Raw genomic sequence first — 8152 nt, 5'->3', positions numbered from 1 at the left:
GAGTTCAGGGGTTTGAGACCAGCCCGGGAAACTTGGTGAGACCTTGTCTCTACAGTATCTCAAAATATAAGCAGGGCAGGGTGGCACACACCTGTAGTTCCAGCTACTTGGAAGACTGAGGCAGAAGGACAGCCTGAGCCCAGCAGGTCGAGGCTGCAGTGGCCATGAGTGTGCCACTGCACTCTAACCTGGGTGATAGTGAGACTCTGACTCAAAAAAAAAGTATGGAAGACAATACTCAGTGTCTCCATTCTTTGAAATGTAGAAAATCCTAATCAAAGCACAAAAAGCACATAAAATAAAGGAAAAGATAGACTTTTAGCTTCTTTAAAATCTCCATTTGACAAATGATGCCTTAAAGTTAAAACACAAGCTACAGATGAAAAAGATATGAGGGGAGACCCCCAAAAAACACAGAATTATTTTGTGGAGGGTGGGCCCCTTGTAGTACAGGCTTCCCCCACTAAGATAAGTGTTCTAGGAACCCACTGGCATCAGGGTACCAGCTACTATTGTTGTGAGAGTCTGTGTTCTGTTTCAGTGAATTTTTTTCTTTTTACTTTTTGGAGATTCAACATGCTTGTCCATTTCATGATGGGTGATTTGCGAGCACACCTGTCCACAGAGCACTGAGTGTTCAGCAGATTTTGACCAAAAGGATAGGACCTCATGTCCCACCCTCCCTATTCACCTGATCTCACCTGAAGTCACTTTCTTTGGTTTCCCTGGATGAAAAAATTCCTCAAAGGGAAATGTCTTGCTGATGTGGAAGAAGTGAAACCAAAAAATGGTAGAAGCACTAAAAGGCATCAAAACTGTTTTGAGCAGTGGAAAAAGCATCATGATAGGCATATTACATCACATGGAAAGTACTTTGAAGGTGACTGAAGTTTAAACATGTAAGAATAAGTACACAAATTTTAAAAAGTAAATTCTGGTTTGGGGGCCTCCCCTTATATTTCCAATTCACGTAGCTGACAATGGATTCAGATCAAGAATATATTTTTATAACACTTAAAACCCAATAATAAAACACAAATAATCCAATAGGAAAATGAGCAAAGATCATGAACAGGAAATTCACAGAAGAAGAAACCTGAATGTACATAAACAAAAAAAATTTTCAGTCTCACTAGTTGTCAGTGAAATGCAAACTAAACCAGCAATGCAATGTTTGACACTTGTCACATTGACAACAATTTAACCTGCTAACACAAGTATTGGTGAGACGGAGGAATAGGAATAGTTATGCACTGCTGGTGGTGGTATAACTTGGTACACCACATTAAAAAGCTAAAGATATCGTTAGGCTAAAATCCAGAGATGCCTTTTTATATTAATATATCCTAGAAAAACTTACATATGTATTCAACAAAGTATATTCCAAGATGTTTATTGTTTTATCATTCATAATCAGGAAAATTTGAAAACATTCTTCATATGTCTATCAGTAATAGAATGGATAGATAAACCATGATCGAAACACTCAAGATAGTATACAGAAGTTAATATGGACAAACTAGATCTGTAGGTGTCAATACAGATAAATATTAAAAATAAAATATTAAATTCATATCTAAAGGATAGTGGGATGATATAATAGATTCAGAAAAGGGGACTTATATGATACTACTCATGTAAAATTTGAAAACACTGATCAATATTATTTTTATAAATATACATGGAGAGCAGAGTAGTATAAAGGAGTCAAGAATGACAAAAACTCTGGGATATGTTTATCTCTGGGGAGAGAATAAGGGTAATGGGATGGAGAAGAAATTCTTAGTTATAGCTGTCAAGTTTTAACTCTTCAACAACAAAATTATCTGAAGCAAGTATGAAAAAATAACATTTAGTAAATATGAGTGATAGATGTCTATCATAATTTTTTGGTCTTTCTTTCCTTAGAAAAATTTTCCTACTTAAAAATTGTTAGATAAATGGATAAAACACATTCTTTCATGTATTCAACATAGACTCGGTTGTAGGCACTAGAAAGTCAAGCAAATAAAGCACAGTCTTTCCTACTATAATTCAAAGTTCTTGATGGGAAACAGATACACAAAAAAATACCTATTGTGATGGTGGCAGAAGTAAATAATAGAGATAAGAAGAAGATCAAGTGAACACAAAAAAAGGTAATCAATTCTACCTAAGGATGGAGGAGCCCTAAGGATCTTTAGAAAAGTGATTACAAGTGGTTTCTCTGCCAGCGAGAATAATTTGACTCACATGCATTGATTCACATTTGGCACATTCACAATTACAGTTATATCAGCATCCAGACAAGGAAATTGAGCCATAATACCTGAAATCAGGCCAGTCTCTTTGATTTTAAATTTCCTTGCCTTGAAGGAACTTGGGTAAATAAATTCTTGTGAAAGGGCCTAACTCAGGCCCCTAGATACACCAGGAAGGCTTAATGTGAAATGAGTTACTGAAGATATAAATTTTGTGGAAAAGGTCATAAAAAGTCAGTTTCTAGTTGATCCTTAAACTGCATACTCGTCCCAGCTGGACAAACCAAGGTCAGTTGCTCTGAACTTTGTGAATTCCAGCCAGCTCTGTGATTGCATCAGGATACTACTTCCTCATATTGTACAGCTCATTATTTTTTAAAAGTTCAATCTATGTAAAGCTCTTGGGGAAAGATTCTCCTTCAAAATAGTTCAAGGACCTCTCCAAGTTATAGACTTCAAACTCTTCCCCATAAACTTACAGGACCTATAATACCCATAATGTAATCTATTATTGTTTTAAAAATCCACCTCCTCGTCCACTAATTAAAGACTTAATGTTTTTTTCAAATTTGTGGCGAGCTTTCATCAATAAATTGGAAGCCTTGATTTCTCACGTTAGGATTCTGCACAAGATGTAGCCAAATACCGATGTTGATTGTTAAAAATAGTCCATACATCTTGTATGGACTTCTCCTTGGCATTGACTCCAAAAGCAGAAATTCTATAAGAGTAGTGTGATTATTTAATTTATCATTCAAGCCAGGACACTTTCTTGTGTGTGTGCCAGAAGTTATACTTTTAGTACTTTATTTTCGGTTTAATTCCCTCTTCCAAGAGAATAGGAACAATTCTAGGACCTTTACAAAGAAATGGGTATTACAACACAGAAATGCTTTTAAAGCTTAAAATTAGTGCAACACACATACACACATGCATGTACGCATACACACACACACACACACACACACACACACACACAAATTAAAGGTGCTCAACAACAGGTTAAAATTAAAATTAGGATCATTTTTAGGGTTTTCATTGATCATTTTTGTTTCTCCAAAGGTGCTGGAGGCAGAACTAATAAGCATGGAAGCAAAATTTCTGAAAAAATACTTCACATTAACATAACATTTTCAGTAAACTTCTGTACTTATGTATGTTACCACAAGGCATTAGAGGAAAAAGAATGCTTTTGACAGTAAAGGAGGTGGTGTTAACAATCATGCCGGGACAACAGGCATTCTCTAGGACTATACAGGAAACCAGGGCAAACGGTCACCATAGGTACATCCAGGGTGGTACATCCACCATGGATTTATACGTGGCTGCATGTGGTTACAATTCATTCAGGTATTAAGAATATATTTACTAATAATTTTATTCCAGAGCATTCTGTAGGAAGTTACATTGCTGAAAGTTTAGATGTTCTATGAATCTCTTCCTAAGGTTTATTTTTATGTCCACAGTGGGCATTTGTTAACACCCACTTTGAAACTGTTCCAAACAAAAATTCTTGTGGCCACGTTTTAGGGGCCTTGGTCACCCATCTGTTCATGTGCTGGAATAAACTCAAAATTATTTTTAGGGAAAATCTTGACTTACTCCTCAGTACTTTCTCAGCCCATCTCTCTGTGAATCTGGCATGGCCTTCTACTCTAACACATGCAAATTTATCTTGGAAAAATACATTATCAAAAAGACAAAAGTATAAATATTAGTCTGGGGAAAATATGTGCAAAGGACAATACAAGAGTTCCTGCAAAGAGTGTGGCAAGCTCCTCAAGTTCAGATAACAATCAGTGCTTATGGAGGAAGGGGCCTTCATTTAATAGGAAACACAGGCTAGCCGCACCCAAAAAACACTCATTTAAGATGATGTCAAATTCACTGCTACTCATTACTAACTAAAAACTTTAGGATCGACAAAATGTATTTTACAGAATCACTGGAATTACGCTCTTCTACAATTTGAAAACATCCTTAAGAGGACTATGAGATACCCTCATAACTGGACTGCACTGCTTTGGTGCCTCATATAATTCTGCTAAATTACAGATTTATTCTGCATGCAGTAACAATAAAGGAACAAGCCTATGAAGTTTCTGGTAATTATTCATTGAGAATATTGTTCCTTTTAATAACTTACTTTTTGAGGATATTATAATAGCAGGCCTCTCTCTATAAAGTCCTTATAAAATAAATTTTATCAGGGCTCAGAACCAGCAATAATTGTGCATATTCTGAAAATTTGGTGGTTTTACCTCATGGACACTGGCTCATGTCATGTTTTTTTCTAAATATTGGTTGCTAGAAAACTAACAGCCAAATATATAGTCCCCTAACAATGTTTAGGTACCTTGCAAAATGCATCTTGTTATGTAACTTCACCTGTTTTTAGCTTATCGTGTTGTTTTATTTTCTCTTCACCACAATTCCCTAACTAATCAAAGATCTACTGTACTGCACTTGTTTTTTGGCAAAAACTTGGGAGAACTAAACAAGGTAGACAGAGATACACAGATACATAAATACACACAACAGAAAGAAAGAAAACTTATCAAATCAAGTCTCATTTTCTCATCTGTAAAATGAAATGGATGGTCACTATAATCTTCAAATCACTTCAGTTTTAGTTTTAGGTAATTCTAAGTATTTGTTTCTCAATCTGATTCAGTTTCTGATTTCTCTTAATACCTGGAAGCAGATTCTATTTTTCAATTTTCCCATCTGTGAAATAGCAGCAGTAGTTTATTTTATCCATACTCCTTAGAGCTGTGTAGAATAACCTGGACTCTAGAAGAGGCCTACTTATTTTTCTTTCTTTAACACTCATTTCAGGTAGCAGGAGCACAAACAATTATACTTTGACACTCTACAATATCACTTTGAACCGCCTTCTTTACAACAAGCTGCTATCATTAAGTCATTTCCCCCACCCGTCACCACAACTACTGAGTTCGACTTCATATTAACCTAAAGAAATCCATTTCTTGCTAGTCGCCTTCCAAACCAGTCATAAAATTTGAATTATGGCATTCATCACCTCAAAAGCCTAGCACAAGGAAAATGTCCTTACTTTTTAGTAGATGAACTGGTACTATTTCTACATTGAAAGATTAATTCAGTTGAAAGACTAAGAGGCAAAATGCAAAGTTATCACATGCCAGCCAGTGCTTGAAAAGCAGTAGAGCCTACAGGTTGTAAGCACAGACCTCAAACTGCCTATTTTCGAATTTCAGCATGTCATTTACTGCTCCTGACTTCAACCAAGTTACCTAACATTTTTGTGCCTCTTTTCCTCATCTATGCAATATGTGTAAATGGATGCCAGGATCAAACAAGTTAACACAAGTAAAGCAATAAAACAGTGCCTAGCACCTAAAAGCACACAGTCAGTGTTGCCTACTATTGCCCAGCTACCAACGCTATAGAACTAAATGGCTTAATGAGTAATATCTATAATGAATTGAGATATAATTGTTCACACTAGAAATGCAAAAAATACAACAAATATCTTTTCAAGTTGGGCTTTTGTGTTTTGCCTTGTTTTTTGGATAGTAACAACTACTAATCAGTAAAATTACAGAGAGAGAGAGAGAATATAGGATTATGAAAAATTCAATTCAATTACATGCCAATTTTCTCCTAGTAAAATAGAAAGCACCACAGGTCACCAATACTTTAAAAGATTTATTGAAATATTTGTGTTATAATTATGTTAGATTTTCACTATCCTTATTTTAAAACGTTTGCATTGCCCTCTGTCTTTTGGAGATTAAATAAAACAAATGACATGAATGGAAGAGAATCAGAGTTCTTAAAATACTCTGATTGCAAAAAATAAACACGTATGGCTAAAGTGGCCATCTGGTAAATCAATTTTTAATCATTTGCCCAATTCACTGACAATTGCATTTACCAAAGTTTATCCAGACCACAGAATGAATGAAACATTTGATACTTCTTTTTCATAAGCTATGCTTCATGATTAACATAATAATATCTAACATAATATATGTAATTAGGAAAAAGTTAATTTAATTCATTAAGTAAAAATAACCATCACCTTTTTACTTTCAGCTCTTTATGTGAATAGTATCCAATGTCTCTTTTCTCAGAAATGTTGAACTGGCTTAAAGAAAGTGATTTTCCCTTTATTTTAGACTAGCACTACAGTTTTGGTTTTATGTGCCAATTTTTGGGAACAATTCTAAAACACATTATGAAGCGTGTGTTATGTGCCCACAGAGAATTGTTTAAATTTCCTGAGGGAGCTTAATACTCACCCACGCCATATGGAGAACAGTTTCCCAGTTCCCACTGTAGCACACCTACCTGAATATATTTAGTTTTGGTCTAACTTCAGCCTCCTCAATTGATTTAGAGGCTGATAACTTGTCAGTGACATCACTTTTTATTCTTTCTGTCATTCATTAAAGTACTTAAAGCTGTTACACCATTCAGGCTTAACTCTTTCCTCTGGAAGCTATATGAACTAACAGCATGCAAAACAGAGAGCAAACACTTGACTAAGAGTGGCTATATTTGGAGGCATTTTCCTGATTTGTCACAATTTCCCTATCAAACAATTCATTTCTTCTAAGTCACCTTTAAAATCTCTTTGGGTGTTATGCTATAATGATGCAACCTCATTTGATATGATACTTTCAGCTGACTGAATATGTACTATATCTAAACCAACATATTGGCTTATTTTTCTTAATAACTCACCAGAAGTAGAATAGGTCTATCTTTGCTCTAGGGTTCCTTTATCTTTCTTCTATAATAGACAAAATAACTTTTCTTGCTTGATTTATTTTGGTCCATTTAGTTATTTCATTCAGTGTAACTCTTGGAGGCCATCCAATCATTACTCAAGCTTTCCCAAGTTGCATTGTGCTACATTGAAGATGCCCACCCGGGAGTAGCTCACTCAGAGGGGATTGTGCTTCTCTGCACATTCTCACCACAGATGTCACGATCAGATTTGCAACCAGAAAAAATATTGTCTTCAATAACATACAGTTCATCCCAACTGCTATTTTGCCCTTTGCCTTCCTGGCTTTTCCTAGTCTGGATTAAACTCAGATAATTGTCTTATGAGGTTACTATATCATTCATTTTATTTGTACTTTCTGATCTCTCTCTTTCCCTTCCCTGAAAAACAAACCAAAATAGCTACACAGAATATCTCAAGAAACTGAAGCAAAAGGTGTTTTCAATTTTACTTATCTTAAAATGAAAAATGTCTATCATCTACTCACTCATTCAAAAATCTTTCATGTCACCTCATGCCAGGCCCTAGTCTAGATACTGAAAACAGTAAACAGCTCCAGCAAACCTCTGCCCCTGTAGCATCCATTCAAGTAGGGAAGGTTGGAGATGGACAGCAAAGAAGCATGAACATTCTACAACATGTCAAGTGGCAATAAGGGCTTCAGATGGAAATAAAGCAGGTTAAGGGGAAAGTTTGTGTGGGAAGTGTGGCAGAGGTAGGAGACTTCCTGTTTGCACTAAGATGGCACAACGTTCTGGGTAACTTACATACATTCTATAGAATACTTGTTATGTGCACATGCTTTGGAGTCTGAATATTTGGGTTGGCTCCTTCGGGTTTATGTAATAGCTGTGTGACTGTTCTGCTTATCTACTGTTGCATAAAAAATTACCTAAAGCTCTGTGGCTTAAAACAATAGTCATGCCTGAGCCCGCGGGTTGAGAACCGCACGGGCAACTTGGCGAGACCTCATCTCTACAATAAATAAAAAAATTAGCCAGGTGTGGTAGCTCGCGCCTGTAGTTCCAGCTACTTGGAAGGTTGAGGGGGAAGAATCACCAAGCCCAGCAGGTCGAGGCTGCGGTGACCGGGAGCGGCCACTGAACTCCAGTCTGGGTGACAGAGTGAGACTCCA

This window comes from Carlito syrichta, unplaced genomic scaffold (assembly GCF_000164805.1).
Source record: "Carlito syrichta isolate Samal-C Ts95f unplaced genomic scaffold, Tarsius_syrichta-2.0.1 Scaffold302969, whole genome shotgun sequence".
Taxonomy (NCBI): Eukaryota; Metazoa; Chordata; class Mammalia; order Primates; family Tarsiidae; genus Carlito; species Carlito syrichta.
This window is presented reverse-complemented; position numbering follows the sequence as displayed.